The sequence below is a fragment of the Dermacentor silvarum genome, chromosome 1 (assembly GCF_013339745.2).
Source record: "Dermacentor silvarum isolate Dsil-2018 chromosome 1, BIME_Dsil_1.4, whole genome shotgun sequence".
In the NCBI taxonomy this organism is placed as follows: Eukaryota; Metazoa; Arthropoda; class Arachnida; order Ixodida; family Ixodidae; genus Dermacentor; species Dermacentor silvarum.
Window position 1 is genome coordinate 443262233 of NC_051154.1, and position 25402 is coordinate 443287634.

Consider the following 25402-nt stretch of genomic DNA (forward strand, 5'->3'; position numbering starts at 1 on the left):
TCATTCTCACTTTCTGGGGCAATTCATTTATTTGAAGAAGCAGCGGCCAGATGCTGTACCCAGATGACTCGTAAAGAGGAACACCGTCTGTATTCCATGTTACTGACAAGTCATGAGTAGACGCTGGCAGGTTGTGATAACCCTGGCTTGTCGTCAGCTCGCCTACATCATATGACAACCGTCTCTGCAACAAGTTAAAATTTAGTTCAGTGAGCGAAAGCTTGTCTTTGACTTGTTTGGCAATATCAAATGTAAGAAAGTAGTTTTCATTTTTTTAGTGTATCGGCAACAAAATCGGCACCACAGGTGGAACACTGGAGTTCCTGTGCCTGGCTCTCTCCCAGATAAAGTGAGCAAGATGGGCAATAGAAGTGCAATGTGGCATTCTCCCTAGCATTTGTAAACTGCTTAAAAAAGATGTACTTGGACGTTGGTATGGCGGCTTCCTTAGGCACGTGGGCTTCAATGAGCTTTAAAAGGCTCTCAGTTGCCTCCTTTGTGGTGTTATGCCGCAGGCAATGTCCAAGAATAAGCATCATGCTCTCACCAATGGTCACACGTGATCCAGGGTAGAGTTGCTCATCCTGCGAAATAAGAAAAACAGTTTTGAATATTGAAAACAGTCATACATCACATCACCAGTATACAGGATTACAATACATAAAAATTGTTAAGTTGAACGGTTTATGTGCACAGTAAAAAGCTACAAATTCAGCCTTTTGAAGAGAGATCTGAAGCACACAGATGCAAGCTATGACAAAACAAGAATTCTAATTTATCTGTTCCTTCCCCTTCTCAAATGATTCGCTTGCACTCTTTTGCTCTGTGGTTATTGAGACACAGGTTGTGTTAATCGGTCAGCTTGCTAAGCGCAATGGCAGTAAATTCACACTCAGTAAGCACAGCACCCTTCACTGAGCAGGTCGCAACGTGCTGCATTTGTGTAGATTCAGAAAAGGCATGCAAATCATGTTTGTTTTTTCACAAGTCGCCATGATGAATTGCACCGTGTGAAGAAGTCCAAATATGTCGAAGCAATTCTACTCTACCTTAGTAGCAACAATGCGCAGTACAGTTTAGACACCTTTGGCGACATGACAGAGGGATCCATCTACAGGAGTGTCGCGTTGTGAGCAGGTATTGTAGCCCATTTAATTTTCTCTGAACGAGTGCGGGGGATGACAAGGGCTAAGACAAGAAAGGATGGGTGGTCACCTGCTTGAACAGTACAATTTTCAGCAATGACAATGTTTCATTTAATACCTGAGGATATGACAAGACATGCTCTCTTCTTTAGTTTAATACCTTGAAAAAGACAGCGGATGGACACGTCTGTCTATTTCCAAAAATACACTAATGCACCTAACTGCAACAATGCTAGCCAACCACGAGTGGGTGCTTGTTATTGTAGTTGAGAAATACCAAAACTACCACGTACTTTCTTTTATGGTGAATTGTAATGAACAAAATTAGCAAGGAATGAACCTTTCATTAACAGATTAGGTTCCACTTGGAATTTTTTGGGGAGAAAGCACCTGCCCCACTCCAGTGCCCATGAGTAAGACTACTGAAAAGACTGACCAGTTCTGATGTCTGGTTTTCTGAGGGTTCATGCTGGGGTGACAAGTCCTCCTCATCACTGGAGCACAAGGATACATTATCCAGTAGGTCATTTTCCAGAGCATCAGCAGGCTCTTCTGTAGCAGAATGTGCTTCTGAATCCTGTGGAAATAGACATGTTCTGTATTATTACTCAAGAAGAATGTACCAATACTGTAGGCTTACTGTGTCACTGCACATAACTGCAGAGAGTAACACAAATGCCACAGATCAGCTATAAAGAGTAACTCCATCATGCATAAGGCTTGACAAAGTTCAAATTGAACAGATGCAAGAAGGTTGTGCCATTTTCAGATCGCCCTCCACTTCACAGCGACTGATAAATACTTTCGTACAGTCGAATGATTTGTCAACAGGCGTGTTACTTCTATAAAGATTTTTTAATAAAATATCCTTTCAGCTGAATGAACATTTATTTTCGGATAAGCTTGCAACGCAAATCGAACTATCGTTATCGCACATTTAATTCCATTAAATATGGCCGTGTGGCACCGACACCAACATGTAGTGACGTTAAGGCACTGAAGGCCTCAACTCAAATGCCATTTAATGTGCCAATGTGGCACGGGTATAAGTTCGGCGACAGTTATAAATTGCGCACACGCCAGTAGGGTGGTATTCGGCTCGATGACCGACGTCCACGTAGGCTATCGCCGTGCCGTTTTTTCTTTTCGCCCCCCCCCCTCCTCCGTTTCTTTTGCGAGCACAAGTTTGTCCGATAAACTGTTTGGACTTCGCCTTGTTCTCCACCTGCCTGTGCAACAGCCGCACTACGTGCCAACACACGAAATACGAATTGAGATATGCGAACACTCACAAAGTCACAACAGCAGATTTGTGTGTTAAAATGTTCCTTCACAGGTCTTGCAAGAAAAGTAAACAGTAATTTAGTCGCACTTACGCTTTGCACGATAAACAGCTGCTCATTGCTTGCTTCAGGAATCCCATCACTTAAGGAGCCGAGGGACGGGTCTGCGGCTGGATCGTCGAGGAAGTCTTCACTCGTACATTCTTCGCCATTTAAAACGTCAGCCGGCAAGCTCACTGCAGACGCTGCATCCTCCACTCTGTGTTCCCCTGGCTGTCGAACGTTACACTCGAGATCTCCAAGCGGCAAAGGCCCACCACTATGAGCAGTTTTCTTCGCGTGTCTGACTTCTGTTGAGCGAGGCTTCGCAACATTGTCTCTGAACAGCCACTCTCGGTATCTTTTCGGCATATTTGCAGAACAAGTCCGCTAAACGGCGGCAGCTAGCAATTTCAAGCGGGAACTGTCACATCGACGTACTACATATATACAGTAGCTGCATCTCGCGCTTACTCGGAAAGAGGCCACACGTCCTGCGTTGTGAAAACATTCAATGCGCCTTTAACTGCGCAGTCGCGATAGCCATCGGTGCCGCGTGTCTACGAGAGGATTAGTTGACTGACGCGTTTCTAGTAGTTGATTCTAGAAAAAGAATACGCTTCGTTTTCAATGCATTTTTATTTTTGTTGGCTTATAATACGCCTCCTAGATGGCGCAAAAAAAAACAAGCAAGCGAAAGGCATACTCGTTGCTTTACACTCAATGTTCAAGTACAAATAAAATTGCTCATTAATAAAATTTTATAATTTTATTATCGGTATTTTTGTACACCTGCACGTATTAATTTGTCACTTCTTTAAAGTGTTTATTCGAATATGTAGCCGAAATGAAGTAAAATGTCTATTTTATAGCCACTTTAACCCCTTCGGCTATGCCCGGCTATGACTTCAGTACATTGTAGCCTAGTCAAGCCAATTGTGATCTTTTCTCTCTGCTGTTTTGTTGTGCTTCGATTTGTAGATTTATATATTTATTTCACGGCCCAAATGTCTCATATCTTGGTTAAATGGGCTGCAACGGAGCAATGGGATGTCTATTCTACTAGACAAATGGTTGATGTCGCTACTGCGACATCGATTATAAAGGATTGCAGTGTAGTGGAGGCGTTAACAGGAAAAACCTTCAAGGTTCTGTGGAATGCTGAGGACGAGCCATGCGACGCCTACTTGGTGGCTGCTGGTAAGTAATGGTGAAAATCACTTTAATTTATATTTTATTTATCTATTTATTTATCTTGCTACCAGTGCGAGTACTTGACCTATTAAGTCGGCGCTTCATTTCGCGTCTGCGATGCTGCCATGGAGATACGTTAAGTATGCATCCGCGGCCTAAATTATTTGTGATCTGGCTCGTTAACTTAAGAGGGAACCACACGTGCGCGATTGAGCGATTGAGGACGCGACGAGAACAGCCTAACTTGTCGCTCGTCGATGTCGCTTGACATTTTGCGCGTGTAATCGCGCTCGTGTGGTTCAGGCTTTACTAAATGTGGCTCCTTCCAGCTGGGCAAATATTGCGCACAGGACGATATCGCCTGCCTGCTTGTGCGTGCGCACCCCGTATACAGTACTGATCATTTGTCGAGAGACATACGCACCCTGCTAGTATAATCTTGAGCCATGCGGAACGTAACACGGCATCGGTGAGTACAGCCCCCCGTTGTTGACAAGAGCTCATTGACTCAGTAACGGCGTTTGCACGACCATGCTGTGCTGTACCTTCCGTAAAAAAAATTAGCCGCCCCACAATGCGCCCGATTGCATAGAATGAACCTGCATGTCGGCGAGGCAAAGCTGTGCTTCCATGGGTGCACTTCGTGGGTCTCAAAATTAAAAGTGAGGTGTGGAAGAGTGCCACTAGTACAAGTGGCCCAACACTTGCAGGTACTGGGCCTCAGAGGCGTGTGTATGTAATGTGCATTATATCCGCAGGTGATGCAGACAAAATGGAGCGAAAGAGGACCAAGTTGGCAGCACGCGCTGAACGCAACTCAAACGTAAGTGCAGAACATGTAATCGATAGTGGAGTGCAAACATCCTCAGCTTGCATAGTGGAAATGGCAGCTGTCCCAAGTGCCCCAGCCGTCTGTTTGAATCACACACTTGCTTTAATGCTCAATAGTCAGAATATTCGGTTCATAAATTTCTTTTCAGAATTTCACGAAATTCTTTGTGTCAAAGTTGTTACTGATATGAAGGAGGCGAATACTTGCACATTGCAACAGAACAATGATGGAGCAACTGTGCCAGTTATGCGATTATAGCATAAAAACAAGAACCTTTATGTTAGCCTTGTGCTGAAACCAAATCTCCAGCACACTAATGTCGTCAAACAGCAATTAATGAATCACTGTGCCCTTGAATATGGCCGATCCTATCATCCCTCCATGCACAATTCTCAGGCTTTTGCTGTATTCCGAGAATGGGTTGAAGTAGGAAAACCTGTGGGCGTTTTAATTCTTTAAGTACGGTTTAGTATCACTTTCCTGGTTTGTGGTCGTGTTGTCATGCTGCAGTTCTATGATCATCCTTTCTTGGACCACCTTGCTCAGGTTCCAACGCTTATCCCCTTCATCCGTTTAGTAGGCTTAAGCCCCACTCTCCCCAAATAAAACTAGTTCATTCACACTGCAGTAAATTCTCACAGGAAGCCAGGCTCTAAACAGTTATTGAACTATAATGTGGCTTACTTACACCCATTGACTTTCATTTTTAAAGTTCAAACGTACCCAGTGTGTGGTGTGCACTATCTCCTGTGTATTTAATATGGCTGAGCACAAGCAGTTCAGTCAGCTGACATTTGCAGGAGTATAGGCTAAGATGCATCACTGCGGTGCTTCGCTCTTTGTAATCGTAAGTGTGGTTACTCTGCAGCGGTTAGTAAAGTGAACAAACCACTGCTGGCTACTGTTTCTTGTTAGAGCCTCCACAGATTTTTCAGTGTAGATGCAGCAGTTGATCCGGTATAAACAAACTTCTCTGCATGATGCACATGTGTAATTCTCAAACCTGCAGGGAGAATTGACGTTGCTTTTCTACAACTCTGGGAAAACTTTTTGCAGAAAAAACCATGCTGTCATCACCTGACAGAAAATGAGGGTCTCAAGGTGGAGAACGCAGCCCTGAAGAAGCAGCTCGAGGAGCAAAAAGATTTAATTGGTATGTGCTTTTTGATTAGTCATACACATCACCAGTGGCAGCAATACCTTCTTGTGCTGTCAATTGCACATTCCCATTTTCCTATGGAAGTGTTTCACTCTGAAATTCATAAGCTATTTCTGCTTCACGCAAAGTGAATGTCAACATGCGAGTGTCTGCAGCCTAAACTGAAGCAGATGATTTACATTAATGGGCACTGATAAGGGGCAAGTAATATAAAGCGCAAGCTTTTGTAGCTGCCGTACAGACAACAGACGGGGCAGGGAGTAATATACGGTGTCATGACCTGTACAGAAGTTTCGAAGCTGTCCATCATGGCATCAATAAAAGCTCTTTCATCAGCAGTTGGTGTTCCTGTACATCTTACTCCATAGAAGAAATGCTCTCCTAAACTTCTTAAACCATCTTCCAGATACTTCGAAAATGCTTAGAAAGCTGCAGCGAGCTGTCGACAAGCTCACTTCAGCTGCCGAGGGAGCAAAGCCTGCCGAGCCTGAAGAGAACACGGTAAGTTTATTTAATGTAAAAACTTGCTCGATGTGCGGTGTGCAGCATTTGTTTTTCAACTTCTCGGCACCAGTTTAGTTAATGCCTAATTAAAGGTGCCCTGAAACTATTTTGACAAATGCACTAAATAGTTAAGGGAAGTTTCCTAACATTCAGGACACAGTCTAAATGGTCTGGGTTAATTGTGTAATATTTACACAATTAGATTCACACGCACAGAAATGGGCATTGCTAGCAATCTGTATGTGGCACTGCAGTACGCTGATTTTTTCCAACCCTTCTTCTTTGACGATATGAGTGACATCACAACAACGTGGTAACACAGGCTTCAACTTCCAAGTAATAATGAAATTTTATTTTGTCACAAAAGACTACAAATATTAAGGCAAAAACGACTGTCAGTTACTACAGTAGTGACATGCTTCCAGTTACCAGAAGAATCTGGTGGGCTAGGCAGTGTCGCACAGGCCTTTTTGTCGTTAGCGGTGTGTTGCTGTAAAAGTCAAATCCTATCTCTGTATTTAATCTGAGTTGGCACTTGCAGTTCAGGGTCCATTTCTGCTTGGTGAGAAACAAAGGAAATTGAGATGCTTGATGGCTCGACCACACCACTGAAATTCTTCTTGAACTTGCAAGCAGATGTAAACGAGCATCGTCACAGGATGGTGCATGCCTCACGAAGCTGGGGCTGAGCCGCCAGCTGCGAGGCGCAACGGCAGCCTTGTCGCAGCAGAGGAGAGGGACAATGTTTAATGACGTGTGGCGACCTTAATATTCAGCGTATTCAGAAAATTGTACTGCAAAAAGGGTTACTTTATCACAATACTCCTTGCCTCATCACTGTCCTGAAACCAAAATAAGCCATTTTAGGGCCTTCTTAAGACAGTTTGCTGTTAGATTTTATGGTGTTCTGTACTTCAACTATGCAATTATATTTTGTGAATATACTCGGATCTTGTGTTCTTTCTTATTGCAGCACCGAAACATTGGTGGAGGTGTGATGGTCTCTGAAGCCACAATGACAAGGCTGGAGGAGACATATAGAGATGCTCCATGCAAATTTGCGAGGGCGCTATTAAGGGTTCTCTTCAGTGATGAAGAATTAATTAATCTAACCCTTTTTGGGCGTCAAGCAAACAGTCATAAAGAGAACCCGGTGAAAGCTGCATTGGACCAAAAGAGGGTCTCCGCAGTCCTTGGTATGTCACTGTTTTCCATAACTAGAACATGAGGCTACATAATTTTTTGCAACAATCCCTTTCTATATTGTGCCATTCTCTGTAGTTAATAGGTGCGTTCATGGTTGGAATGCGAACATTTTTTCTAGCGTATCATGATATTTCAGGTTTAAAAAAAAAACAAGCAAAAGCATCTTTAGTTTACTGGCAAGAGTCGTAGCGGAAAGCTGATTGTTTACCTGTGTGTGAAGCTCTTAATAAGCTCTGTTATATCGGTCAAAGCACTTTGTTTTTTGCAAGCTTGTTTGCAGTTTGGCCCTAATATAAAAAATGCTTCTGAAGCAATGTGTGGTTCCAGAAACCAAAATTTTCATCTTGGTGATATTACAATACTGTGTCGTGTAATCTATCTCATTCATTTGCTGCCTTCGACTTATGTAAAATACACTGAATTCGACAGAATGTTTAAACCCAATCTGACCATCGTTTGTGTCAGCCTCAGTCATTTTTGGTCTGGGAGGAATCGAGGCTTCTCGATTTGCTCTATTGTTTTTCAGCACACCCTATCCCATGCTACATCATTTTTTATTTTTAATGTCCAGAATTTTCAGGAATTGCAGATACCATCATTGCACCCCTCAAATGGGGTCACTTAAATAGGAAGCATCACATGCTCAATGAATTATAGCTCAAGGCTAGCTTGTTGAGATAATTATCCTTTGTAATTTATGATTTTATGGCACGTGTTTCAATTAAGCAATAGTAGTTCTTAAATATCCAAACATATTCAGTTTTATCAATTCAATAATCACAAATTTTGAGGCTGTGTTGTTAGTGTTCTGCAAAATGCACTGGTGTCCCAGCTGCCCCTCATTTTCTGCAAGAGGACAGTGACTGGGACACCAATGCTTTCTGCCACACATTTTAAGTACCTATACCCTGAATGTAGTACTGGTTATACAGAATCGCCTCTAACTAAAGATGTCTTGGATATCATTGGCGATATTGACACTGTTGCAGTACGTGCCCTCAAGGCACTTCAAAGCAATTAGCACACATGATGTTGGCTTTTTTTGATTAACTGCAGGGTCAAAATGTTAATATCAGCAACAGCAGATTTTTAGAAATTTTTGTGAAAGAGATCTGGTATAAGTGCAATCTATGCCTACAGGTTTCCTAATTGCGTCCTTAAATGTCTAATTTTTTTTTCTTGCAGTCTATGCCTTGTCGAGCTATTACTCGCCCAGCTCAACTGTACCACTTTTTGCTTAGATTGAGATATCATTTAGCTAGTTACTTTTGTTCTGTGCTCCATACAACTCTTTCTCCTTAAATGTCTTCTGACCTACTCTAATAGTGCATTTTAAGTCAACACTATCCCTTCCTCTCTTTCTGCTGTTTATTCTTTGTCTACACTGTATGGACATTGATGTGTAGTATTGGCTCTCCATAATTTATTGTTGCCAATACAGTGCTGCATTTTCACCTTGAAACAGGTGGGTAGGCCTTATTATGGTCTATGCAGTGTTTTCCTAAGTGGTTGGATGTTTCCGTTAAATTTCTTCATTTCTACAAATGAAAGTGCTAACGAGTTAAGAAATAATTTTGCTGCTGTAAATATTGTACATGCCTTCTTCTAGTAAACATTACATTGCACCCTTGCCACAGGATACTAAAAATAACATAGCTGGATCCAACTAGATTATGCACAGGAAAGCTTCGGCGTGTGGCGCCAGCTGCAATGTCTTGCTGCCCCTTCACTTGCATTGTTGCTGCCACAGATGGCAGCTGAACCCGCAATTCTTAGCACAGAATCGCAGCACGTTGTTAAACCTTTGTTGATGTCAGCAGCGCTAGCAAGTCTTCCTGCACTGACTGGCATTCACTTGACTTTAATAGCATGCTGAATTTCACTTCACATCAATTCTATGTCACCTTGGTTGACACCAATTCAGGAAATAGTTCAAGTTGCATGACCCTTGTATTTTGCCAATATATGGCAAGACATTCTTCCTCATATTGTTTCAGGGTTGTACTCCTCAAGATATGTCCCTAAATGATGTCTCTAAAATTCATTTTCATTCTTTTACAGAATATACATGCAGCAAATTTAAGTGCTCCGACGTGAAAGTGAAAAGAAGCCTGGGTTCCATGCTCCAGAAAATGGGGCCCAAGAGTGACTCCTCTTCCAAGGAATCAAGTGGCGAGTAAGGATTCCTACTACTTCATTAATTTTGCTGTGATAGGCACTCTGACACACAAAGTTAGTAGAAACAAAAAAAAAGTGCACAAGTTAAGCGCACGCTTTCAACTAAGTTAGTTGAACAAGAAGCAATAGTTTATACCTGTATCCTCTATCATCATCTGCAGGTTACATCCATAAAAAAAGCTGTAAAAAGATCACCAGATTGGATCGGGACTAACAAGGCGACCCACTTGAATCATATGGAGGTGGTAATTGTTTGAAATTGAGTTTGATGATGAGATGGTGACACAGACGGCTCGCTCACGCGAGCTTCAGCACCGCAATCATGTAAAATGCCTCCCATATCTCTCTTGTCACTTTGTGCTTGCTTCTGAGCAGCATTTCTGCTCTGTCAAAAAACTGTGTGCAACCACATTTTGTGCAGTGTGCAGCTAAGTTGCCGAGTGCATTTACTAGGCTGAGTATATCTGTGATCCCTGAGCCTCTGATTCCAGCACTGGTGTGTTTGTACAATGTAAGCACAGTTGCATGTGAGCAGTGCCTTTTAAATGACTGCCTCTTCGCACACATGTGCACAAATTTGTCCTGTGCGAAGAGGAAGTCGTTTACATGATATCGCTCACGCGCAGCCATGTTTACGTTGGAAATACGGACTGGTACTTGAATCAGAAACTTGGGGAGCTCAGACGTGCTCGCAGCCTAGTAAATACATTGGGCAATGTGGCTGCATACTGTAAAGGTGCAGTTGCACACTGTCTTTTGATGGTACAGAAATCTTGCTGAGAAGCTAGCGCAAAGTGTCGAGAGAGCTACGGGAAGCATTTTGCATGGTTGCTGCTGGTGCTGAAGCCTGCGTGAGCAAGCCATCTGTGTCACTGCCTCATCAAGTGGGTCACCTTTTCAGTTGTAATTACATTTTGACTTATCTTTTCTCCTGATTTTGTTTTCTTTTTGCGCGTCCAACTTCCAGCTGATGATAGCGGCTATGGGTATAAATCCTTCTCGTTCATTAAACTTGGTGGGCAGTTTGCGCTTCACTTGTCGCATTCCTTTTTTCCCCACTAACTTCGTGTGTCGCAGTGCCTGTCGCAGCACAATGAACGATGAAGCTACACTAACCAGGGCCTTTTTTAAGCTTTGTTCCTTACTCGCTACTTCATTCCTTGGAAGAGATTTTGAAGGTTCAAACGAGGCAGACAAATAAAAAAAAAACATTAAAAATACTATTGCGTCTGATTTTTTGCATGCCAGTTACCGATAGGTGGGCTGCACAGATTCTCTAAAATTTCTGCATATATGCTGCATCTTGTGACCACATTCGAGACAGACTTTCTGCAGACATGCTGCATCCTGCGGCTACACAGAGTGAGCAGACTTTCTGCAGAATGGGTGTACCAATTGCCCGCTGGGAGGTGACAGAGGGTGACAGAAAGTCTGTCACTTGTCTTCACATTTTCTGCATCCCGGGTGACTCAAGGTCTGTAAGATTTCTGCAGAAAGACTGCAACTTTTTTTGTAAGGGTTTCACGTACACAGACGCACAGACACAAAAAAAGACGGCGGATCGCGGATACATGTGTGGCTTTCGGAGACATGTACACGTAGTTTCGAAATCTCGCAGTCTTCACACCTTTCCAGTTTCGCGCCTCCCGCCACATGCGGTGCTGAGCATCGCGGCACCCCTGCTAAAACCCCCATATATAAAAAGTAGCGCCATTCTTAGATCTTGCCGCCACCGCGCTCACCCCGGCGCTTGCTCCTCGCCGCCTCTAAAGTCCCTATATAAGAAAAGTACCGCCATCCTTTGACAAATGCCGCTTCGCTCTCTCCTGTGTTATCCTGTATCTCCTAGTGGACGATGATAGCGCGCGCTTTTCACTTCTTTATATTTTCTTTTTTTCCACCTCAGAGCCATGTTGAAAGTCCTCTGCGCAGCCGTAGTCGCCGGCGGCGGCGGCGGCGCGCGCCCGGCCTGAAAGCTTCAACGTGGACTTTCTAGGTGCGCCACCGTCGACTTGGCTTTCGCAAGCAAAAAGTAAAGAAAAAGCAAGCGCTTTAGGAGAGGAGGCGGCGGAGGAAAGACTAGATGGCGGTACTTTTCTTATATAGGGAGTTTAGCCGCCTCCTGTCGCCCCAGCCTCCTGCGCTCCCCTATTGGCCAATCCGTGTCACGTGGAAGCACGCGTTGCGCTTCTGTACATTTTTTTTCTTTCCAGCGCGCTCCGACCGCCATTCTCGGCCTGTGCGACGAAAGTGCTGTACGCACAAAGGGATCAAACGTATTAGGGACAAGAACTTCGTTGTGATGACATGCTGCTGCGCCTTAAGTTGCCGCAACCAACAAGGCGAGGGCTAAATGCTTTTTTGTTTACCATCCGGCGAGCGCAAACGCTTGCTGCACACTTGGTATTTGCGCCGTCTCGCATCGTCGCGTTGCTACTTCCAAAACGGCATTATTAAGGCCAGTTACTGACTGACGAAGCAAAACGGCGCCTCAATAACTGCTCCGCAGGGCGCGATCCAAGTTTTCCGCAGATTTCCTCTGGTAGCGCGTTAGCTGTCGTCTGCCACGGCAGGCTCGACGTAGGTGGCGCCACTGTCGATATCGCGCATCGATCTCGCTGCCAGCTCCGAGCGCGACAGCGGAACGGAGGAGGAGGGAATTTGATGTCGCTACTTTTTATATATAGGGGCTTTAACTGCTGCTGCGCAGCAGCGCCGCCTGTTCACTGTACGGAGTATATGCAGGATGCGCCGAGTTTCTCGTTCGCACGAGTTTTACCAGAGTTTGCTCGATGGCAGTCAGTCAACGGAGATAGCAAGGAACGCGCAATAACAGCAGGTAAAAAGAAATGTCGAGATAAAGCCGCGTATGACAACATGAGCACGCCCTGCGTGGCACAGTGCATCCGCGTTTCAAGCACAGACGACTGCGCAAGAAAACGCCCAGTGCCACGTATTGTTATCTACGTATTATCGCAATTTAGCAGGACCATGACTTTCCCGATATCTATCTGTACAGTTGCCGTGAGCCGCTTGCCACGCCTTTCTAGGGCGCGTGGCAGTATGAAATCTTGTGCTTTCTGCCGCAAGTGGTGACAGTTAAAGCCCCTATATATAAAAAGTAGCGCCATCCACTTCCCTCCTCCTCCGTTCCCATATCGCGCTCGGCGCGACCAGCGCGATCGAGGCGCGATATCGACAGTGGCGCCGCCTGCGTCGGGCCTGCCGTGGCAGACGACAGCTAACGCGCTACCAGAGGAAATCCGAGGAAAACTTCGATCGCGCCCTGCGGAGACGTTTTTGAGGCGCGATTTTGCTTCGTCAGTCAGTAACTGGTCTTAATAATGCCGTTTTGGAAGTAGCAACGCGACGATGCGAGACGGCGCAAATATCAAGTGTGCAGCAAGCGTTTGCGCACGCCGGATGGTAAACAAAAAAAGCCTTTTGCCCTCGCCTTGTCGGTTGCGGCAACTTAAGGCGCAGCAGCATGCCATCACAACGAAGTTCTTGTCCCTAACACGTTTGATCAGTTTGTGCGTACAGCACTTTCGTCGCACAGGCCCGACAATGGCAGTCGGAGCGCGCTGGAAAGAAAAAAAATATACAAAAGCGCGACGCGAACTTCCACGTGACACGGATTGGCCAATGGGGGAGCGGAGGAGGCTGGGGCGACAGGAGGCGGCTAAGAGAGGGCGAGGAGGAAGCACCGGGGTGAGCGCGGTGGCGGCAAGATCTAAGAATGGCGCTACTTTTATAAATATACGGGGTTTAGTGACAGTGAGGCAAAAGCTTACAAGCGGATACATTCTAGAGGGTCGCACGCATGAGGGATTTCATACGGTGGGCAGCCGCCAGGGGCGCTGCAGTGCTATTCTCGATATAGTCCGTCATGACAATGATCTGTCCATTCCCTGTCCATTCCCTGACAACGCAGCGCAGCGGCATGGCTGTTCCCCGCAGGTGCTTCACTGAGGCTATTAAGGCCGCCGCTTTACCAACTAAAAACGACGCTCTAACCATAGAGGCGGGAGCAACGGCTGTCGCGGCAAAATGGCTGTACGGCATTCTGGGGTCCGTAGTGACGCACCAGAGTGAAAATGTACCAGTTTATTTGCATGCGCGAAGCATCCGCGATGCATTGCGAAGAAGAGCTTGCCAAGGTATATGTAAACTGGTAGCGTAGCTTCCATAGAAGCCCACATGTTAAGAAAATGGCAGCTCGTTGCAACCGTCGCCATCTACGTATCGGGGGGACAACTAACAACAAGCAAAAAATAAACAATAAAAAGTGACGTCACAACCGCAAATAAAAGTAACGTCAAAATCTTAGGTAAATTGGCGCGAATGTTTGAATTTCTTCAGCGTCCGGCATTTCTACCGCTACGCGAGCAGTTTTCTTCTGAGGCTGAGGCGAGATTGCGACTCGCCTCAGCTGAAGCGCCAGCGTGTCATTAAACTATAGGAGTGGCGTATGCCTTAATGTCATCATAATTAAGCTGTTATTGACGGCAATTGCTCCAGTAGGAGCCTAGGAAGGTGAGCGAATAGGATGGGAACAAATGACAATTCCACAGAGGTTACAAAAAAAAAAACTTCACTTTTATTCGTCTAGAATAATACAACCAATATAATTGACCAAACAAAACATGTTTCAATGGATGAAAAGTACTATGGCCAGCACACAGTCACAATGTATACCAACGTACGCGAAACCTTTTCACAGAATCATTCGCGATTCTGTGGGACACCATGTATTCATATCCCACAGTTATCAGACAAGATAACATTGCCCCACATTATCATTTAGACAACATTAAACTTACTAATTTTGCTACCTGTCGGACACTCAGAGCCTGGGTTACGGAGAGTGAACGAACATTGCGTGACGTTTCTTCGCGGAGCACTCCGCATTTATCGTCACGACGAGACACAGCGTGTCGGGTGCTGCAGCTGTGAACTTGCACGATAACAAGAAACCTGCACTCACACTTTTCGTCAATGAATGCCGAGCGCTAGGCAACGCAAATTTTGAAGTGAGGCGCACGCCACACTTTGAACAAACACGCAAGGAAAAAAAAAAAAACTCGGATGAAGCTGCAGCGGTCTATAGTGAGCAACGCCAATCCGCACGACATAATAGCTGAGCCCCTATTCTGGACATTCTGCCATTTTCCCTGAGGCGTGACGTAGGCGCGACGCTTACAAAATGGCGCTGTTGGCCCCGTTTTGCTTTCGTAACGTGACGCAAATTTGACGTTTCCCCTAAGAAACTGTAATGTAGGCATTGAACCTAGCGTTCTTGATAAAGGAAAACAGTTTTCTTCCCTAGTAAAAATAAAGCACCTAGCTCAAGGCGTACGATTATTCCATAAAAATCGGTTCTCGCTTCCGTCGTCTGCATGCGCACCAGGTGCCGTCTGCTTCATTAGGTAGGATGCGTGTCCTTGGGGAATGGAATGAGTCATCGTATATTGGCGCCCACGCGCTTGCTTTCTACGTTGACAACATACGTGACCTGATAGTGATGATCAGCGCACCCTCTAGGCCGCGTTATCGCTATCTCGTGAAACGCTAGTGACTCAGCCCGACTCCTCTGGCTGAGAAGCGTCCGAACATCATCGAAAGCGTTGTGCGGGCCGCAGATATCGGCTTGCGCGACGCAAGCGCCGGCACTGCCATCTCTTGTGCACTTCACTGCTTACTCGCACCGCGAAAGGAAACTTCAAGGCGGCGTCTTGCGTACATTACTTTTTATAAATTGGAAAGTCACCGTTGTCATAGCCTTTGATGACGTGAACAGTCATCAATATTGATTACGATACAAACACAGTAGTGAAAAGTGCAAAACGTCGCAGACAGTTTGCTGCTTTTAACCAATATTATTTCAAATAAACGTGTTTTTATTAAAAATGATGGTTCAGAACACAAATGCCAACACCACCCGTGAGCGATGCAAATGCGATGAGTACGCATTGTGAACAAAAGATTTTCATGGCCCCAAATGACAGGGAAAATGCGGCGATACGCATGCCTCTCGACTGCCATGGCATATGGCCGCTCATTACCATAATTCGCGCCGCTCGTCACACCACAAATTATGGCGGAAAATCTCTGCAATGGCGGCCCAGCGCAACGTCACGCAACGTCAAATTGACGTTTAAGAAACAGCCCTTCCTGTGGCGCTGTTCACGGGATATTCCTTCAGCCAATCAGCAAGCCGACATGCTGGCTCTCTTGGAACGCCACCACATATTCGCGAAATTGCAGATGCATTGCACGGGTTTCTGCACGCTACCGTCCACTTTCTTTTCAATGCGCTAAAGTCGCAATATAGGTGCCAAGGTCCACAAAAAGTATTAGTCGATAAAATTTGCAGCTCCACGTCACGTTTCGTCAATCTAATGAAAACGCAAAATTGCATTTTGCAAAACCTCCGTTTCCCTGTACAAATTTCAAAACACGTGACCTCTGCACAGCCAATGAGACAGCCAAGATGGCGGATAATGGCGGCCGCGCAGCCGCCATGCGTGTCGAGAATAGAGCCTCTAGTTTCAGTGTTTGTCTCCCCCCCCCCCCGCCCCCTAGTCGCACTTCAATAGTGCACCACTGATATCCCTGGCGATAGGTTTTGGCACGGTTTTCGTTGCAAGCTTCACGACCTATTAGATGGACCTTGAGCGTGCTACCTAGTGACACAATTGATCGCTTGTCATCGCTTGCCCAGTGAAGGTGCCTCCGTGCACATGTACACAGTACTTGAGAGTGTTGTGCACTCCAAGGTGCTTGCCGATTGCCTCTGCTGCTGAGCTAACAGTGATCGCAGATGAATATTTTAACGATAAGCAGCAATTACATTTTGGCCGGTGAGGGCTCTTGTATGCAGTTAGGAAATTAGACTCCGAACGCAGGAACGTGTTGCAACTGTTTATTGCGCAGTGCTTGTGGCGAAGAAATGCCAACGCACATGGTCTAGAAAAGTGAGGGATTCTCGACGGTGACCGTGTTTACGACACAGCGGCTCCGATACATCACCGATAACAGAGCAGCCATTGCAAACGACAGATGCGATACGATGTCGTTGCAAAACACTACGCACTGCTCCGCATCGTCGTCCACCACGGCGCATCGACGCCTTGCAAGCAGCTTCAGTGACGTGCAGATAATCGTTGTGCGCTACGTCGTCACAATACAGGCAATGGACTGTGTTGGGGGGGGTCGCGCAGCCCAAGAAGATAAATGCATAAGCAAACGAAAATAGACGCTTTTAAAGCGAAGCTTTGTACCTCTACCAGCCAAGGGTTCTGTCGTGTCCGTCGTTGTAAGCAAAAAACGATCCCGACGAACCGCTAAGAATTGCAGGTATAGCAGTATAGCTTACTTGAATTCAGGCATTCAGCGTACAACTAAGCACTCGTTTTCGCTACAAAAACCACAAACACAAACTTCAGAGTGATGAGCCAACATGATGGATGATAAGGGCTGCGGGCAAACAACGGAAACAGGCTCGGCGCGGTCCGTAAGATTAGATTGCAGCTGTTGCAAAGCTTATGCAGCTGCTTTAAGGAGGGTTGACGTCATTCGAAACCCTTCCAGCCTAGTAACTGCTTCGGTTCATTTTCTAGACTACCCCACTATGGGGTAGTCTAGTAGTGTATATCACACCGATCATAAAGCAGTAGTGAACATTGTTGTGAAGTAAATAATAATAAAGGCTGTGGTTAAAGTTACGTTGTAGTGTGTGAAATATCAAGTGCGCCGCAGTCACCGTGAGGGTGGCTTAAAAAGCTTCGCTTTCCAACCACCTTCACAGGGTGGATTGGCGGGCAATTTTTTTTTTTTGATAGCGGTGCTCAGTACATCACCGACGACAGTGCGTTGTGCGTGTTTTATTTCGCCGGTCAAGATTGTTAACGCCTCTCAGTTCCGCACGACGTCGCCGTTGCCGAAAAATAAGTTGGGCGTGGCACAACCATGGTGGGCGCGCACAAGAGTTACATGCCTCGCACGGGGCGTGACCTATGGTTTTGATTGACAGGTGAACTCGTGCCAAACTCGTACATCGCGAAACCCCCCTCGAGCTGAACTCGTGAACATGGCGGCGGCAGCAGCAGCCTGTGTCATCGCATCCAGCGGCGGCAAGTGTCAATATGACCATCTGGACCCGTTCAGCTACATGACCGACGTAGAGTTTCGCGTCATTTTTGCCTTTCCAAAACGTCAGTGCGCTGGCTGTGTGACGTGTTAGGCGAAGGCCGTCGTCTGCGGAGACAGCATGGCGGGCAAATTGTGCTTTCCGAGCGCAAAGTGGTGCGACTAGGCCGCGGAGGAAAAGTTCGTCCGATCGCTTCAGCTCTCTCCTGTTTCAAGCACTGCTCGTCCAACGCGCCCCAGCCCCAGGCCAAGTCCGGCGTCATCATCGGAGTACTGGGGCACCTGCGAGCCCCTGGGATTCAACCCGGACCAACCAACCTGCGCAGGCGAAGCGGTCACATTATATTGGAAGACTCAGAATGGACACCGGGCTGCCTTCCGGTGCAGCAGGCGCCGAAAGCAGTTTTCGCAGTTACACTGTACCACTGCACTGCACGGGCAGAGAGCCGAAGGAAGTTACTTCGCCAACACGGGCCGCCTCGGCTGTCCGAACGTCCACCTCCCCAGGCGACAAGAGATTTGGCTCACGTACTGCCTGAGCAAAAGCGTAGACGTGTGGCTATTGAAGGAGATGACCGACGACTTGTTTCCTCTATCGGAACACGCCATCGCCGACTGGAGGCTGCTGGCGTGACCTCCACTCGATGACCCCGGGAAGATAGTGCAAATTGACGATTGCCTTCTTCGCGGCAAGCGAAATTACACTCAAGGCTGCCTTATGACGGGCAACAACGTTCCACCGAGCCGTCAAAATTAAGGCGGTGTTAAAAGATCGTGGACCATGGTTCTTCGGAATGGTTTGCGCGACCACAGGGGTGCTGAGACTTTTCAAGATCGACCGGCGAGACGCGGCGACGATAGGCCACATTATTGCAGCCAATGTTCAATCAGGGACCATTATTCACAGTGACGAATGTGCCGCATACGACTGTTTCCCAAATTTAGTGGATGCTAACGGGGCAAGCAGCAATCTGCATCATCAGACAGTCAACCACAGCGTGAACTTTGCGGACCCCATCACGGGCGTTCGCACGCAAAAAATATAAAATTGTCAAAAATGAAGCGCCACCTCGTCAGCGGTGGGTACAGGATAACTGCACCGCTGCTGGAGTCCCACCTGACATTGATGTGGTGGCAGTCAAATAACGGCCACGTGAGCTGCAAAGACTCTTTCTAGCGTTTGTTAGAAACCACAGATCGCTCGGGGCTAGCCAGTATGAAGACTCTTTCCGCTGGTTAGAAGCCATCGCTCAGCGCTAGCTAGTAAGAAGGTGCATCACAAAGTAAAAGAAAATAAAGCATAGTTTTCTGACCCTTCATTGTATTAGTTCTTTCCGGCATTCCTGAGTGCTTACACGGAAAGCGCGCGACAAACCACTTCTGCACTAGCCGACACTCACTTCGTCTCGCAGTCTTACTTCAGCATGAGCAACGAGCGATCTGTTGAAAGGCCAGTGTGAAAACCTGGCGCACACCAATCTGTGCTCGTAAATGGGAGCGCAAACACGTAGCGAGCCCCACCAATTCAATTCAGAGGAAAGAGAAGGAGCAACGAGCGATCTGTTGAAAGCCCCGTGCAAAAACCAAGCGCACACCAATATGTGCTCGGAAATGCGAGCGCAAACACGTAGCGAGCTGCACCTATCCAATCCAGAGGAAAGAGAAGGAGCAACGAGCGATCTGTTGAAAGCCCAGTGCGAAGACCAAGCGCACACCAATCTGTGCTCGGAAATGCGAGCACAAACACGTAGCGAGCCGCACCTATCCAATCCAGAGGAAAGAGAAGGAGCAACGAGCGATCTGTTGAAAGCCCAGTGCGAAGACCAAGCGCACACCAATCTGGGCCGGTATTTTGTAGCGATGCCTTTCTGATGCTAAGGCCTTTTACCGCTTTTCGCGCTTGGTCATTGGTCAGAGCGACGGTCCACTCACGTTATCAACGGGATCAGCCGGCTGCGAGCGGTGGATGATAAGACTAATAAAGAATGAGGCATAAGGCATCGCTACAGAATACCTACTTAATGACTCCAACAATGTACCCATGGCCCTCAGTCTCTAGGCGCTGTGTAGCACCTGACCAAGGCGACGGTCAGACCTGCTATGCGGCAGAGCGTGCTAAGAATCTCTGGGTCCGGATAGGCCGCCAATGGAAACGGAACCTGGAAACGTTGAACACGCGCACCCTATCGAGTGAGGCTGGCTTAGCAGGGCTACTTGAAGAATTATCAGGTATTTCCTGGTATAATATTGGCCTTAGAGAGGTAAAAAGAACTGGTGAGGCTTATACAGTTCTGACTAACGGCCACGTCCTCTGCCACAGAGGTCTTCCAGATAAGAGAGAATTCGGGGTAGGATTTCTAGTCAATAAGGAAATAGCGGGTAACATTGATGAATTCTACAAACTAGCGATGAAGTTAGAAGAGCCTTGAAAGACATGACCAGGGGAAAAGCTGCTGGAGAAGATGGAATAACTATGAAGGATGGAGGAGATATACTTGAAAAGCTTGCGGCCCTTTATACGCAATGCCTCACGACTTCAAGTCTACCAGAAAGCTGGAAGAACGCCAACATTATACTCATCCATAAGAATGGAGACGTTAAAGAATTGAAGAATTAGAGACACATTAGGTTGCTCTCACTATTGTATAAAATATTCACCAAGGTAATTTCAAGTAGAATCAGGGCAACACTTGGCTTCAGCCAACCAAGAGAACAGGCTGGCTTCAGGAAGGGATATTCTACGATGGATCATATCCATGTCATGAACCAGGTAATAGAGAAATCTGCGGAGTAGAATCAACCTCTCTATATGGCTTTCATATATTATGAGAAAACATTTCATTTAGTAGAGATACCAGCAGTCATAGAGGCATTACGTAACCAAGGAGTACAAGATGCATGCGTGAATATATTGGCAAATATCTACAAGGATTGCACAGCAACCTTGGTTCTCCACAAGAAAAGTAGAACGTTACCTATCAAGAAAGGGGTCAGGCAAGGAGACGCAATCTCTCCAATGATATTCACTGCACGCTTGGAAAAAAGTATTCAAGCTCTTATAGTGGGAAGGCTTAGGAGTGAGGATCAACGGCGAATATCTCAGCAACCTTCAGCTTGCAGATGACATTGTCCTATTCAGCAAAATTGGGGACGAATTAGAGCAAATGATTGAGGACCTTAACCGAGAAAGGGTAAGAGTGGGGTTGAAGATTAATATGCAGAAGACAGAGATAATGTTCAGTAGCCTGGCAAGGAAACAAGAATTCAGGATAGCCAGTCAGCCTCTAGAGTCTGTAAGGAGTACGTTTATCTAGGTCGATTACTCACAGGGGACCCTGATCACGAGAAAAAAAATTTATAGAAGAATAAAATTGGGCTGGAGTGCATACGGCAGGCATTACCAAATCCTGACTGGGAGATTACCACTGTCGCTGAAAAGGAAAGTGTACAATCATTGCATTTTACCGGTGGTGACATATGGGGCAGAAACTTGGAGGTTAACAAAGAAGCTCGAGAACAAGTTAAGGACCGCACAAAGAGCGATGGAACGAAAAATGTTAGGCCTAACGCTAAGAGACAAGAAGAGAGTGGTGTGGATCAAAGAACAAAAAGGGGTAGCCGATATTATAGTTGACATTAAGCAGAAAAATTGGAGGCCATGGAGGCCATGTAATGCGTAGGATGGATAAGCGGTGGACCATTAGAGTTACAGAATGGATACCAAGAGAAGGGAAGCGCAGTCGAGGACAGCAGAACACTAGGTGGAGTGATGTAGTTAGGAAATTTGCAGGCGCAAGTTGGTATCAGCTAGCCCGAGACAGGGGTACTTGGAGATTGCAGGGAGAGGCCTTCGTCCTGCAGTGGACATGAATATAGGCTGATGATGATGAGAAAAGACCGGCCCTGTGCTCGGAAATTATAAAGTCCCTAGATAATTTTTGCTTTTTTTATGTAGCGACAGTCTTTGAAGCACCGCCGACGAATATCATTGGCTGGCGCTCATTCCGGCATGCCATGCTCTTCCTAACGCTGTTCCCTCACAATCACTTGCACGCTGCTGCGGCAGCGTAACAGTGGCCATTGACGGTCGCATGCTATCTAGGAAGATAATGGCGGCCGATCGAGTAGATGTCGCTACTTAAAAATTGCAGGAAATCTAGGGACTCTAGGAAATTCGAGCGAAAGCACATAGCTAGCCGCGCCAAACCAATCTCGTGAACGGTAAAATGCTTATAAACGACGCTAAAGTCACTAATAATATTGTAATAAATGCATTTATTTTATAACTTGCTCGTGCCGGTAATGCACTCGGTGGAACGACAAAAAGGTGAAAGAAGGCACGACCATGCGCCGACGGTATGATCACGTGAGCGCCAAATGATCCCGTGTGCCCCAGTTTGTCTGCCGCCCATATGGCAACGCCAGAGGGATGATAGCCACGCAGAGTGAATCTAGATAAACCAATGAATCTGGGGGCGTGCCGACAAACTTTTTCAAACAAACAAACAAACAAACAAAATCTTTATTTTTTTCTGTAGCTTTACAGAAACGGTGACAGGAGCAAAAGGCATCAAGGCCTGACAGAGGCTCCTGCTCCGTTCAAAAAGTTTGACAACAGCGACAGCTTTCATGTAGCACAAAAGTAAATACAACAACGTCGTTTTAAGATATTGTAACAAAGAAGACAGCAATGTCAACTAACAGATTACGTGATAAATAAACACTAGAATGGAAATTAATCACTACTTCGTGACATGTGAGACATTGGTATTATGTAACATACACTCGATATAAACATAAAGATATATCACAAATTGTCAACATGATAACCAGGGTGGAATCAATACTAAGTAAGATTGTACGGTGTTAGATCTTTAAACAGCATGAAGAACATAGATAAAATATCACAGGTAGCAAGCAACAAAAATTAACATGTAATTACAGCACGCATTAGATATATAATAAGAAGTGAAAATAATCAGTTATATTCGATTTCATTTTCAATTAACAAGACCTTGAAAGATTTCTTAGTAAGCATATTGTACTCTGTAGATCCCAGACGATTCAGCAAGGCTGAGATTTGATAGGTTACATGTTGTCTGCCATAATTGGTTCTCGTCCGCGTAACTCGAAAAGCTTTCCTACGTAGTGGATACTGATTTTTCGATGGTGACCCGTGAACATCAGAAAGTTTATTATCTTTTATATATTGTAATAACTTATAATAGTAAATTTGGGAGGTCTTTAGTAGGTCATGTTTTATAAACAAAGGCTCTTTTCTCAAGTGTTGTGGCCTTCCGTGATAATTTTCGAAAAATCTCAGCACTCTCTTTTGTAATATAATAAGTTTATTGTAATTCTGCGTATATGTAGTGCCCCATACTAATATACAATACGAAAGCCTAGAATAAAATAATGAATAATATAGCACTCTATTTAACCAAACAGGTATAATTTCACTTATTTTAAAGAAACAACCTGTAATTTTGCTAAGCTTTGCTGTAAGGTTAATAACATGGGTATTATAGGATAGGGCCTCTCTAAACCACGCCCCAAGAAACTTGTGAGCTTGTACCTGTTCCAGTTTAGCCCCACGGAACATAACTGTAATTTCATATTGACGCGGTTTGTTAATTGGTGCAAATAATATGTACTTAGTTTTGTTAACATTTAAATATAGCTTATTGATGTGTAACCAATTTGATAGCCGATATAAATACGTATTAACTGAGCTTTGCAATTCTGCTATCGATCTGTCTGCAAAAAACACATTAGTATAATCGGGGTACATTATTAATTTTTTGGAAAATGGTATTACAGCAAGATCATTAATATATAGGTTAAACAGTAGTGGACCTAATATGGACCCCTGGGGGACACCATTTTGAATTTTTAGTTTCGGTGACATTACTTTATTGACTGAAACATATTGGTATCTATTTGTAAGGTAGCTTTGTAATAATTTAATGCAATACCGCGTATTCCATAATCATGTAGCTTATCTAAAAGCACGTTATGATTCACCGAGTCAAACGCTTTCCTTAAATGTATGAATAGCCCGATAGTGTATAGCTTCTGTTCAAAGTGTTTTATGATTTGATGTTTAGCATTCAGTAGTGCCTGCTCACAAGATCTTCCTCTCCGAAAACCGTACTGCGCGTCACACATAATATTGTATTTTTTGATGAAACCTTTAATGCGGATATTTATGACTGTTTCAAAAACCTTCGATAATACAGGAAGTACTGAGATAGGTCGATAATTATTGGGACTGTGATCTGTACCTCCTTTATGTATTGGGCATACTCTAGCTACTTTAAGTGCATCAGGAAATATACCGGATTCAAACATTGAGTTAGCAATGTAAGCTATGGGGATAGAAATTATGTCTGCTACATGTTTAACCGGAACTGAAAGGATATCATCAATACCAGAAGCGGTATCATTTTTTAGATTTCCGATTATGCTGACAACTTCATTCATTGTTGTAGGCGAGAAAACAAGTGAATTCAGAAGTCCCTTTCTTTCCGTGTTCGCAGTGTTTGATAGATTAGTAGGCAGTATATATTCTCCACTACGTATAAATTGAGCATTTAGGGCTGCAGCAGCTTCTTCATCACTTAGAGTACCCTGAGCTGTCGTTACATTTATGGTGTTACTAGTTTTTTTTCCTATTCGTTATATCAATAACAGCCTGCCAGACCTTCCTTGAATTATCTGAAATCTGAGTAAATAAATTTTCATAATACTGTAGTTTTGCACGTTTTAAATCAGTATTTATCTTGGCACCTTTAGTTCTTTCATGTTGGGGCGTCGCCAGAGCTCGTGAAGATTCCGAGTTTCGTCAAACTTGGCGCATACTGCATAGCAGCCCAGGTCTGCTCTGACAACGGGCCACAATTAGAAAGCCACGAATTCACTGCGTTATCCTCGGCATACCACTATAAGCACCTAACCTCAACCCCATGGTACCCACGATCCAACGGCGTCACAGAAAAGAGTGTCCAATAGTTAAGAGAATTTAGAAAAAAAATACAGAAGCAAATGAAGATTTTTGGTTGGGGCTTCTTGCTTACAGGACGAGCCCACTGGAATGCGATCCAGCACCTGCCGAGTTACTGTAGGGAAGAAGGCTACTGACAACACTACGAGACGTCCAAAGCGACCTCGGCCGCAAAGTTCTCAAGCACCGTCAAACTTTATGCAATCTCCTTCAATTATTATCTCTGGACTCTGGACTTTACACTGTCTACAAGTACTTTTCACAAATTTCTTGCGGAATACATCCTATCAAATTCGATGAACTTGTTCCACTGCATTTCTCGGGTTTGAAGAAAAGGTGTTGCACGGGCTCTTTAAAAGATGGACGCCAATAGGCTACATAGTCATTACCCTCTAAAAGCAATAAATTTCGTTGGAGTTGTTACTACTACCTTGTAATGCTTGGTGCTGGGAACAACACAATGTACCGAACAACTTTCGTGAAGAGGCTCGTGAAACAGTCAGCTCTGCATCGCCTTCCTTAGTCCAGTATTCAAACGTTCAACAAGATGCTTCCGCAAACGTTTGTGGTGAGCAACAGGCTTCGGAAGCATTGAAGCGAACGCCGCTTTCACCGAGGCCGTTGGCATTGCTTGCTCACAGCCGTAATTGAACAGCCGCTCAGCGATGGACGTGCCTCGAGGGACATCCATTTTTTCTGAACTAAACG

General features: G+C 45.2%; 1 non-coding gene across 1 annotated transcript; it reads left to right on the plus strand.

Moving 5' to 3' along the window:
- The first annotated feature begins 5549 nt into the window (after positions 1-5549).
- Positions 5550-7249, plus strand: LOC119448958 (uncharacterized). The gene is made up of 3 exons (XR_007465376.1): positions 5550-5646; positions 6059-6153; positions 7130-7249. It is a non-coding gene; the product is annotated as an uncharacterized LOC119448958 (transcript).
- The last annotated feature ends 18153 nt before the right edge of the window (positions 7250-25402 follow it).